Source organism: Ursus arctos, unplaced genomic scaffold, assembly GCF_023065955.2.
Source record: "Ursus arctos isolate Adak ecotype North America unplaced genomic scaffold, UrsArc2.0 scaffold_2, whole genome shotgun sequence".
NCBI classification, from domain to species: domain Eukaryota; kingdom Metazoa; phylum Chordata; class Mammalia; order Carnivora; family Ursidae; genus Ursus; species Ursus arctos.
Window position 1 is genome coordinate 34,121,760 of NW_026622874.1, and position 13,142 is coordinate 34,134,901.

Consider the following 13,142-nt stretch of genomic DNA (forward strand, 5'->3'; position numbering starts at 1 on the left):
ACAACATATATATTTATGTAAATTCAGTAAGAATCTGTTCTCTTTGTAACAGGACACTCAATGTACTTAATGCCTGCTTCTTTGACTCCTAGTTTATAAAAGGAAATGTACTTCAATATTGTAAAGAACTAATTGCCTCTATTAAAAATAACCACACTTTGTATAGCCATCTTTTCATAGTGTACTCCCAAGGGATGAAGACCTTGAACACCAGACCATACAACCTGGGGAATTCATCTGTTGAAAAAGGCATCTCCAGAAAGACACTCTTCAACCCCCTGAGAAAGACCCAAATCAAGTACTGTTAACCAATCCTTCTGCTGCCAAATTCCAAGGAATAGACTCTTAGATTCACATCTTACAGCTAAAGAAAGCACCAAATTCTGACTGCATCTGCATCCCAACTGGTGACCTTAACAAAGATTTCCAGGAACTGAAGCTTTCCCAAGATGACCAGACTAGGCCTGTATACACTTTTGTCACTGCTGCTTCTTGTTTTCTTTTTTTCCTCTTTCACTTAGAGAATTCTTCAGTCTATGGCAAATGGGGGAAACCTCTCTATTTGATCTGACACCAGAAACTCTGATCTGTTCACAATATTGGAGACTTTTGGTCTTACCTGGATCTAACTTCTCTTTAGTCCCAAATGCTACTGTCCATTAGACCTGCCTGTCTGTGGAGATTACCTTTTGAGTTAAGTTGTTATGACCAGTGTTCCTGTACCTTGCTTCAACCTTTCCCCAGTCATAACCTACTAGCTCAACTTAACATCTCCACCTTTGTCAACTGTACAGTGCTTGTTCCTGTACATTGTTTTCCTTATCACTTGTTTCCCTGCACCAATTGGGTTTATACTTGTTTGTAAGGATTTTAGAAAAGACTCCTTTAAGAAGGGACAGCCTTTCACATAATGTCATTCCCACTCCTCTGATTCATGGCTTTAATGGGTCAATCAAAATACCAGCTAATAAATCTGTCAATAATTATACTTTAGCAGAGTCCTCTATACTCTACCTAGTTTTATTTATTTATTTATTTATTTATTTATTTATTTATTTATTTATTTTAGAGATGGACAGCATTTCCCATGGGCAAATGAATGTTTAGATAGCTGATGAATAAGAAGCCAATGCTTATTGGGACATTTAATTATTCCTATTAAAATCCATAACAAGTCAGGGACACCAGGGTGGCTCAGTTGGTTAAGCAACTGACTCTTGATTTCAGCTCAGGACTTGAGCTCAGGGTCAGGAATTCAAGCCCCGCGTTGGGCTCCACATGGGGTATGGAGCCTACTTAAAAAAAAAAATCTATAACAAGTCATAAGCCTCCCACTAGTCCACCCCATTAAGCCTCGATGGCTGCCTTACATGGGAACTTCCAGGAGGCATACATGATCCTGGGTTTTCCTCCATAGGAAGAGAATTTCTCCCATGGTTTGAAGTACATGCCAATAAACACATGAGAAATCTCTCCCTAATCTTAGGAGAACTAGCTGATTCCACAGCAGCCCAACAATGATCACTTAATTATTGGATCTTGGATCACTGCATAGCTCCTGTTTATCTACTCACTGAACAAAAGGACATTTGTGCCGTAGTGAATACCACCTGTTTCACGTGGATAAAGTCCTCTGGGGAATGTGCACATTTGTGTAGGTCAGTACTTGGATTTCATTAGATGCCGTGGACTGTCAAGACCCGGTTCCCATGACCTGGCCTATTCTGACATTTGTCCTTTTCCAGATCTCTGCCTAATCTGACCTGTGTGGCCCACACATGCGCAGTGTACATGCCATTTGTTGGCCTTGGGGCGCTGGGGTCCTTGCTGAGGTCCTCCAGGCCTGTGGCACTCAAGCCCATCCACAGCCACCTGCGCCAATGTCAGGCTCGAAGCATCTTCAAAGAGTGAGGGAAGGCAGTGGCAATCAGACTGATTTTCCTGATTTGTAGCTTGAATGTCTCCGATGATCTTTCTGAGTGGCCCATAGAGCAACAGGTATGAAGACTGTCTATAGATGAGCTATGATCGCGATTTCCCTGAAGCTTACATAATGTCACTCGTATTCAGTTTGTAGGGCTTCAGGAGAAAGGACATTTTACTTATTAGTAATTCTAAGTCAAACAGGTGGGAGAAATTGGAAACGTTATTTTGGAGAGTTGTAGTCAGACTTTGGAAGGAAATAGAAGAATTCAGGATTTAGTCTAGTTTGTAGGTAGGAAACAAAATCTCAAAAAAACAATGAACAGAACTAGAATCTAATACACAAAAGTATGTTACTGAAACAACCTTTTTAGGGGCGCCTGGGTGGCTTAGTCATGAAGCATCTGCCTTCCGCTCAGGTCGTGATCCCAGGGTCCTGGGATTGAGCCCTGCAATGGGCTCCCTGCTTGGCGAGAAGCCTGCTTCTCCCTCTCCCACTCCCTCTGCTAGTGTTCCCCCTCTCGCTGTGTCTCTCTCTGTTCAATAAATAAATAAAATCTTCCAAAAAAAAAAAATAAAAAAGAAACAACCTTTTTTTTTCTCTGAAGTTACCCTCATTTTCAAAATTGGTCCTAGCCAAGTTAGGACCAATTTGTTTATAAAATAAGTTCAGCTTTTATAAACTTGGCCTGATTATTGACATAACTGTAGTAAGAATAGTGATTAATCATACAGGTTCTTTTAAATCTGCTTTGCTGGAACTTTTTATAAAGAATCCTCAGATTCAATTTTTAACAGCCTCTCAAGGCTGAGAAGCCAACCCAAATACTCGCCCTCAGACTTTGCCTGCAATACCTATAGGTTTGAGTTACTTCTCTTCTCAAGGTCCTCAAAATATCCTGAGGTTCTGGCACCTGCCAGGAAGTGACTTTTTTTATTTTTTATTTTTTACACTTATGTGGTAAGGCTTTTGGGACCCCTGCAAGCAAGGTATGAGGCTGATTTTCCAGGAGGCTTTATTGGCTCTATAAAGTCACTTTTAGTTCCTTAAAGTTATCTGTTCATATCTGAGTCTATGCATTTTCCTTTCAAATATGACATTATAGTCAAAGCCTTGGTAATATTACCAATATTTCCAATTGCGTCCTGTTATAAGGAGAACAGATTCTTATTAAACTTAGGCAAATAAATATATTGCCAAGAAAAATAAAAGAATGCTCACTGAGTGTTTCTGAATTCTGGAGGGATCAGGTAGGGAGAAAAAGATTTATTTAAATTCTGCTTTATAAAGGTGTAATTCAACAATTGCTGTAAATCCGTTAGCTTAAGAGAAAAGGTTTCCTTAAATCTGGAACAAAACATTAAAAAATCAGCAATATTTCTAACAGTCATAATATAATAATCATCTTCCTCAATATTCAGTCCCATGTAATTAATTCTTGATTTGTTTAAATCTGGTTTTTTTCCATTAGTCCTGGAAATTGCTTACCCAGTTCAGTTTTTGATCTTAAAGTTATAAGAAACCTGTGTTCTAGAGTCCTTTTCATGAATCTTCTTGAAGAAGAATTTTTACAGGAACACTTTTATAAAAGCATCTGAGGGAAAGTATAATTATCTGTAAATGATAAAAGACTTAAAAATGGCAATGGTTAAAGATCTGATTAAAGTTTATTACAATACAATTGAGAAGGAAATTTGGTTATTACTGTGACACACACATTTTAAGATAATCACTAGAATTGCAACTGATAACAGGACATATCAGATTTTTAGGAATTTCATACAATTTCTAAAACACTTATTTTAACAACATATCTACATGAATATAATCAAAGAGGGTTAGTATCATTTACTTGACAATGCTTCTCATGTTATGTAGTCCACAAAAATACACCGAATTAGTTTAATCTCTCTCTTACATTAGAACAAATCCTTCCACATTTTGATAAAACATAAAATCCTCTTTTCTATGCAGAAAAGCTGAAACCTTTTGTAATCTCTTATCAAGAGCAAACTGTCTTTTTATCAAAGTGAAAACCTAATTTTAATTTTGTACCTGTGTATTTTTGATACTAAAGCTCATTTACTTATTTACTTTATTTGAATCTTAGCCAGTCCTGAATTCATATACAATTCCTTTTCAAAGATTCCTTTTCCATAAACCTTTACACTTTTTTTTTTTATATATTCAGATTTTGTCCTATATTTTTCCTCTTTTTCAGCCTCTCTTTAGGACAAAATTACTTTCTTTTCCCTCAAAAAATGCATTTCTATTCCTCATACCTTCTTTTACTGAAGGCATACAGTCTACTTTGCTTGCATATGAAAATGTTTACCTTCTTATTTGTAGTAGCTTTAACCACATATATTAATTAGAATTCTTAATCCGTAGAAACTTAAATTTCTAGGGAAATACAAGTAGTAAGCAATTGTGAACTGTTGTTACAGCAGCATTTTTGTTTAGGTTGGCAGATTTATGAACACATTTTATAGTTTCTAGAAACATGCTTCTTCATAGTGAACTCTTTCAATAAAGCACGAAACATGTTTACTAACGGACCACAATTTTATCTTTATTTTCTTTGAAATAGGGAAGCCAAAAGTAAATAAACTATGTTCGGCAATTAATGTTTCATTATTTTATCCTATTTGGAAATGATCTAGATATTCAATGAATTTAACTTAATTCATCACTTAAGAAAACTTAAAGGTTTCAGGTTACCAAAAACATTTTGGGAGTTAAAGTACGCATGCTAGAAAATATAATTATTGCTAAAAAGTTTATGTGTAAACTCTTGCTCCCAAGTTATGTTTAGATTACCAATGAACACTTCATGACATATTAGACAGTCAGTTATCATTCTAAGTTATTTTTTGCTGACAAATTTTGTAACAGGGATAACATGAAGTGATTTGATTAGTGAACTCATGTAGGATAAAAGTATTATACTGAATGCTATTAACTCTAAAGGTGTGTCTATTTTAATTAAACCAATAACCTTAAATTAGCTCTAATACTGTGAGGATTAATAAAGGGAAACCTCACTAAAATGGAATTGGGAGGTTCAGCCGGAGACACTCGCATGACCTATCACATCTTATAAATTGCAGATCCAAGAGGAAGAGACGGACCTTGCACACGGATACCACTTTACTACTCCAGCGGGAGGAAGAAAGGCTTTCCTCCTCCTCCACCAACAGTCCAGCCAATGAGAGATAGTCACGACTTAGCCAATGAGAAGCCACTATACTTCAAACTCCCAGTTTACTCCAATAGACTTTTTGTTTATAATGGCCTTCCCAACTTCCCCTTTCCTCTATAAAAGAGCATACCCCTCCTTTGTTCTCCAGACTCGCCTACGGTTTTGCTAGAGCTTGGTTGTTGTCGGTGGTAATTCTCTGCTTTTCCAATAAGCCTATATTTTGCTGGCAAAATGACTAGCAGTTCAGTTTTAAGTTTAACATTACTTGGTGATCAGAAGTGGGATCCAGAGGAGACCCTCCCAAGAACTCCAAGGCTAGTGAGCAAACAGGTGCTGGTACACAGAGCTGATGAGGCTCTCCACTTTCTCCCTGACCCTAGATTTTGAGGGTAAGTTTCCCCCTAGATTTTGAGCTCTATACTTTGTGTTCAATTTCTCCAGGCTTTAGTTGGGATATGTTTTAAGCCCTGCCCCCCACCCCTTTAAAAACATCTGAGAGTAATCTTTTGGCCTTTGGTCCAACTCTTTTTCGGAATTGGACTTTTCCTAATGGAACTGTGCTGGCCTTTGGTCTGACTCCTTTCTGAGATCAGACTGTTCCAGTTGGAATGTGCCTGCTGGAACTGTGCTGGCCTTTGGTCTGGACCCTTGTTTGCAACCAAGCTGTTCTTCCTGGAACTGTGCTGGCCTTTGTTCCGATTCTTTCTGGAACCAGGCTGTTCCGGTCAAAACAGTGCTCTTTAGAAATTTTCTTTTTGCTTTAGAGAAAAACAAAACAAAACCTCTAAGAAATGGGATCCCAGTCATCAAAACGTTTTGAACGTGCCCACCCCAACTTCTGGGACTTTGGTCAGTTTTATGTTTAAAAACTATCATCCTTCTGCATGGACATTTATAAGTAAGTGGAGTGACTTAACCAGAAGTAATTTGGGAACTTTCAGTCTTCCCAAACTTAATTTTCTCAAAACTGATTTGGACAACCAAGACCTAAGATCGACAAAACTGAATGAGTTTTCCATTTTAGTTGGTATTTTGAAGCTTCCAGGCCTCATTAGGAATCTAAAATCACCTCTGCAAAACACAATCTATTAACTGAGGCAAAAAATCTTTTTAATAAAATGGGGAAAAGGGCTTCTGAGGCTTCTTTTTTCCCCTCTCCCATCTTCTTGACATGACAGCTCTCTTATGCTTGTGCCCCACCTCTGGCATCACCTTCCTCTATTTTCTCTGCACCTGTCCCATCTGCTCTATACCCTCTGATCCCTCATTCTAATCTTTCTGCTGAACTTCTGTTTTCCTTCTAAACTTCCTCCACCCCCTTCTTTCCTGAACCTATTAAAATCTGCCCCTTTAAAGTTAAGTCTTCTGAGAATCTAAATAAATCCCAAGTCTCTTATGTTCCTGGACCAAGGCTGAATTGTGAGTCATAAAGAGTTTCCTATAGTGACTGAGGACCCTCATATGTTTGAAGAATTTAACATAGTTTTTCAAACTTGCCAACCTGATTTCTCAGATTTATATCAGTTAGTCCACATGCTTGGTGATGAGGATCAGTCCAAATGTTAGATGAAACTAGCCTGATGGGAACCTCTTGAAAGGGATTTAGAGAAACAGAGCCCTGACTTTTGGCAAGATGCCAGAACACTTGCTGGAGATCTCTACTGAGTAGCTTTTTATTTCATTTCTTTCTTTTCTTTTCTTTTTTTTTTCTTTTTTTTTTTTTTTTTTTAAGATTTGACTTATTTGAGAGAGAGCACAAGCAGGGGGAGCAAAAGGCAGAAGGACTGAGAGAAGCAGGCGGCTCCCCACTGAGCAGGGAGCCCAGATGCCAGTCTCCATCCCAGGACCCCGGGATCATGCCCTGACTCAACACAGATGCTTAACCGACTGAGCCACATAGGCACCCCTATAGTAGCTTTTTAAAAAAAACCCATTGATTGGAAGAAAACTGAGGCTTGAACACAAAAGCCTGATGAATGTGTTGATTCCAAACTATCTTTTAAAAAAAATTCTGGTCATCTGTTAGATGTTGAATCCCCTTGGGTAGCATTTAACACTTTGTTTATTAATGGACGGATCTGAGATCTTTTCCTTTTAGTTAAAAAGGTCATGATGGAATGGGAAATTATGTCCTCTCCAGATTTAATTTGGCAAACCAGCATACTTGCACCCTAGCCGAATTATTTAAAGGAAAGACTACTAAATCTTCAATGTTCTACTCCAGGGAATGAAGGCCTCTAAACAAAACTGGAAGCTTAGTTTCTGCTATTATTGCAAAGAACTAGGACATTGGCAAAAAGATTGTTACAAATTTAAGTGCTTCAGGCGCCTTCAACCCTCTGGCCAACCTTTTTAATACCCTCCTAATTTCCACTGATGGGGCTCTAAGGAGCTCCAAGGGCTCTTCCCAGTCCTCTCTCTCAATCAGATCAGAGAAGCCACTCTTCAGATTGGGAATGAATCTCTCCCTGTGCCTGCTGACATCAGAGCTACATTCTTGGTGCTCAGCCCGTTGCTGTAAAGCAGCCCCCGCCTTGGAGTACTGGAACAGCTCAAATAGTGGGGGTCTCTAATAAACCCCAACAAGTTCCTCTGAACCTATTCCCTTTTGTCTAGGCCCTTTGAGAGATACACATTCTTTTCTCTTTAGTCCCTCCACCCATATTTATTTTGAGATTTCTTAGAAAAATACCATGCAGGAGTTTCTTTCTCCCAAAAGGGGAAAATAATTCTAGAATTTGACAGTAGTAACTAAAGGAATCAAGCAGGGAAAATAAATGATGCTTTGGCCTCTTTTCTATACTCAGTCTCTAATGGCGCTATAGCCGTGTCTGCGGACACTGATCATTTGTTCCTATTAAATCAACGGCCGTACTCTTTAGGGGCAAAATCTTTGATGATATCGGCAGAGTCCACAGTGTGCCGCCCATCAAGATTCAAATAGATCCCTCAAAACCTCTCCCTAGAATTATTTCCCTATAAATGAAGAACCCCTTCGAGGCATCAAGCCCATTAGAGGAGATTACAAGGCTCAGGGTCTCATTATCTGCTACACTAGTCCCTGTAACACTCCTTTTTTACTGGCGGAAAAACCCAACGGGCGAGGATGGAAATTTGCACCTTTTGATTCCCTGTGACAATTTACAGGAAACCCCTCTAACCAATGCCTCTAACCAATGCATTTTCATGGTTTACCGATGGTTATTAATTAAAGGATAAAAATGGTAACTATTATGCCAGGCATGCCATTACAACTCCTTTTGAAGTCACTGAGGCAGCACCTTTATCTTTGGCTACTTCGGCCCAATGGGCTGAGTTATGTGCCCTTACGTGAGTGTGTACTTTAGCCAAGGGTAAAACTAAAAACATTTACACTGATGCCGTTGGGGTTGCTCATAATTTTGGAATGTTATGGAAACAAAAGACAAACAAAAAACCATACTTTTGCCAGGGGCTCTAGCTATTATTAAGCTTCTCAGACATTCCAGACTTGACTCCCAGCATGTCAAAGGAAACTACCTTGCTGATACTTCCAAATATGCAGCTCTCACGGAGACCAATAGTTAAACCACTGTCATGTTTCAAAGGGATAGTCTTTCAAATGACAATTGAGAAAAACTGATTACAGATGCCCAACAATTGGCTCCAGAAAAGAAGAAACAATATTAGAAATGTAATAATTGTTGGCTTGATAAAAAGAACTCCAGTTTGGACCAAATACTATCCAGCCCTACCAGAAATTCTAAAATTCCCACTACTTACAACTGTATATGCATTAAACTAGTGTTCTACTGATAAAACATTAGTGTTCATGAACCCATATTGGTGGGGAAATATTAACCGTACCATAAAAAGTGCCTACCTTGGTTGTTCCTCTTGTCCAAGTTACAGTACTGGGAAACCTATCCATACTGGCCCTGGACATGTTAAATTGCCAAATGAACAATTTGAGGCTTGGCAAATGGATTTCATACAGCTCCCTCCAGCTCATGGATAAAATGTTTTAGTAATGGTTTGTATGTTTTCTCACTGAAGCATTCCAATGCCTCTTCTGTGGCTAGTTATGTTAGAAAAAATTATCCCTATTTGAGATCCCTTGCTCGAACTTCGTAGTGATTAAGAAACCCACTGTACTGGTCAGGTGCTCTGACAAGTCTGTGCTGTTTGGCTGATTTTACACCACTTTCATTGTGAATACCATCCTCAATCTTCAGGGTTAGTTGAATGCACTGACAACATTATTGAGACTAAACTGGACAAAAAAGACTTTAAAACAAAGACTGTAACAAGAGACAAAGAATGACACTATATGGGGCGCCTGGGTGGCACAGCGGTTAAGCATCTGCCTTCGGCTCAGGGCGTGATCCTGGCGTTAAAGGATCGAGCCCCACATCAGGCTCCTCCACTATGAGCCTGCTTCTTCCTCTCCCACTCCCCCTGCTTGTGTTCCCTCTCTCGCTGGCTGTCTCTATCTCTGTCAAATAAATAAATAAAATCTTTAAAAAAAAAAAAAAGAATGACACTATATACAATCCAACAAGAAATATGACAATTGTAAATATTTATGCACCCAACATGGGAGTACCCCAATACATAAAGCAGCTACTAACAAGAAAGGGAAGCAGTTTATAGTAATACAATAACAGTAGTGGACTTTAACACCCCATTTACATCAATGGACAGATCATCCAGACAGAAAGTCAACAAGAAAACAGTGACGTTGAGTGACATATTGGACCAGATATATCCAAAACATATTTTCAGAACATTCCATACTAGAAGAGCAGCATGCACATTCTTTTCATGTGCACATGGAACATTCTCCAGAATAGCTCACATATGAGGCCACAAAACAAGTCTTGACAAATTCAAAAATATCAGTCATACCATGCATCTTTTCTGACCACAGTGCTATGAAATTAGAACTCAATCACAAGAAAAAATCTGGGAAGAATGCAACTGCATGTAGATTAAATAATGTGCTACTAAATAATGAAGGGGTCAACCAAGAAATAAAAGAGGAAATAAATAGAGACAAATGAAAACAATCATCCAAAATCTTTGGGATGCAGCAAAAGCAGTTCTAAGAGGGAAATGTATAGCAATACAGGCATACCCCAAAGCAAGAAAAATCTCAAGCAACCTAATCTTACAGCTACAGGAGCTAGAAAAAGAACAAACAACCTAAAACCAGCAGAGGAAAGGAAATAATAAAGATCAGAGCAGAAATAAACAAAATAGAAAAAAAAGCAAAACAAAAAAACAGTAGAATAGATTAATGAAACCAGTTGGTTCTTTAAAAACATCAACAAAATGGATAAACCTCTAGCCAGACTAAAAAAAAAAAAAAAAAAAAAAAAAAAGACTTGAATAAACGAAATCACCAATGAAAGAGGGGAAATACCAACCAACATCACAGAAGCACAAACAATTGTCAGAAAATATTATGAAAAACTATATGCCAACAAACTAGACAACCTAGAAGAAATGGATGAGTTCCTAGGAGCATACAAATTACCAAAACTAAAGCAGGAAGAAATAAAAAAATTTGAACAGACTGATTACCAGGAAGGAGATATAATCAGTAATCAAAAAACTCAACAAGCAAAAGTCCAGGACCGAACAGTTTTACAGGCAAATTCTACCAAACATATAAAGACGACTTAGTATCTACTGTACTCAAACTATTCCCAAAAATAGAAGGAAACTCCCAAATTCATTCTGAGGTCGGTGTTACCCTGATACCAAAACCAGATAAAGACACCATAAAGAAGGAGAACTATAGGCCAGCATCTCTGATGAACATAGATGCAAAAATCCTCAGCAAAATATTAACAGATGGAATCCAACAATACTTGAAAAAAATCAACCACTATGATAAAATGGTATTTATTCCTGGGATACAGGCGTGGTTCAATATTTGTAAGTCAATCAATGTGATACATCACGTCAATAAGAGAAAGGATAAAAACACAGATGATCATCTCAATAGGTGCAGAAAAAGCAGTTGACAAAATACAACATCCATTCATGATAAAAGCCCTTGACAAAGTGGGTTTAGAGGGAATACACCCCCACATAAGAAAGGTCATCTATGAAAAACCCACAGGGAACATCAGACTCAATGGGGAAAAATTGAGAGCTTTCCCCCTGAAGTCAGGAACAACACAAGGATGGTCTCACCACTTTAATTCAATATAGTACTGGAAGTCCTAGTTATAGCAATCAGATAAGAAATAAAATGCATATACGTTGGTCAAGAGGAAGAAAATTTTTATTTATAGATGACATGATACTATATACAGAAAACGCAGAAGACTCCACCAAAAAGCTACTGGAACTAATAAATGAGTTCCACGAAGTCGCAGGATACAAAAATCAATGTGCAGGAATCTTCTGTGTTTGTATACACTAATAATGAAGCAGCGGAAAGAGAAATTAAGAAAAACCCCATTTACAATTGCACCAAAATAATAAGATACCTAGGAATAAACTCTGAACTATAAAATATGGATGAAAGAAATTGAAGATGACACAAAGAAATGGAAAGACGTTCCACGCTCATGGATTGGAAAAATATTGTTAAAATATCTATACTACCCAAAGCAATCTACATATTCAATGCAATCCCTATCAAAATACCAACAGCATTTTTCACAGAAATAGAACAAACAATCCTAAAATTTATATGGAACCACAAAAGACCTCGAATAGCCAAAGTGATCTTGAAAAAGAAAAGCAAAGCTTGAGGTATCATAATTCCAGATTTTAAGTTATATCACAAAGCTATAGTCATCAAAACAGTATGGTACTAGCAAAAAAATAGACACATAGATCAATGAAACAGGATAGAAGACTCAGAAATAAACCCACGAATATATAATCTAGTTGATAAAGGAGGCAAGAATATGTGATAGGAAAAAGTCTCTTCAACAAATGGTGTTGGGAAAACTGGAGAGCTAGATGCAAAAGAATGAAACCGGACCACTTTCTTTCTTTCTTTTTTTTTTTTTAAAGATTTTATTTATTTATTCGACAGAGATAGAGACAACCAGCGAGAGAGGGAACACAAGCGGGGGGGGGGGGGGTGGGAGATTAAGCAGGCTCCCAGCGGAGGAGCCTGATGTGGGGCTCAATCCCACAACGCCAGGATCACGCCCTGAGCCGAAGGCAGACGCCCAACCGCTGTGCCACCCAGGCGCCCCCGGACCACTTTCTAATACCATACACAAACTCAAAATGGATTAAGTGCCTAAATGTGAGATCTGAAGCCATAAAAACCCTAGGAGAGAGCACAGGCAGTATTTCTCTGATATTGGTCATAACAACATGCTTCTAGATATGTCTCCAGAGGTTATGGAAATAAAAGCAAAAATAAACTACTGGGTCTACATTAAAATAAAAAGCTTCTGCTCAGCAAAGGAAACAATCAACAAAACTAAAGGACAACCTGCTGACTGGGACAAGATATTTCCAAATGACATATCTAATAAAGGGTATCCAAAATATATAAAGAACTTCTATAACTCAATGCCCCAAAACCAAATAATCCAATTAAAAGTAGCCAGAAAACATGTACAGACATTTCTCCAAAGAAGATATCCAGATGGCCAACAAACACATGAAAAGATGCTCAACATCATTCATCATGGAAATGCAAATCAAAACTACAATGAGGTATTACCTCATACCTGTCAATGGCTAAAATCACAAACACGAGAAACAAGTGTTGGTGACTGTGGAGAAAAAAGAACCTTGTGCACCGTTGGTGGGATGCAAACTGGTGCAGCTACTGTGGAAGATGGTATGAAGGCTCCTCAAAAGTGAAAAAATAGAACTACCCTATGATCCAGTAATCATACTACAGGGTATTTACCCAAAGAATATGAAAACACACATGTGAAGGGACATATGCACCCTTATTTTACTGCAGCATTATTTACAGTAGCCAAGATACGGAAGCAGCCCAAGTGTCCATCGATAGATGAATGGATAAAGAAGCTCTACACACACACA

The 13,142-nt window shown here is 38.1% G+C and overlaps 1 long non-coding RNA gene across 3 annotated transcripts in view; it reads left to right on the top strand.

The window, feature by feature from the left end:
• LOC123000166 (uncharacterized) overlaps positions 1-10,144 on the top strand; it is a 73,118-nt gene extending 62,974 nt beyond the window's left edge. For all 3 annotated transcript variants that reach the window (XR_006407959.3, XR_006407960.3, XR_008960291.1), the window contains one exon: positions 5,035-10,144. This is a non-coding gene — a long non-coding RNA (uncharacterized LOC123000166). The remainder of the gene's footprint in view (positions 1-5,034) is intronic.
• The last annotated feature ends 2,998 nt before the right edge of the window (positions 10,145-13,142 follow it).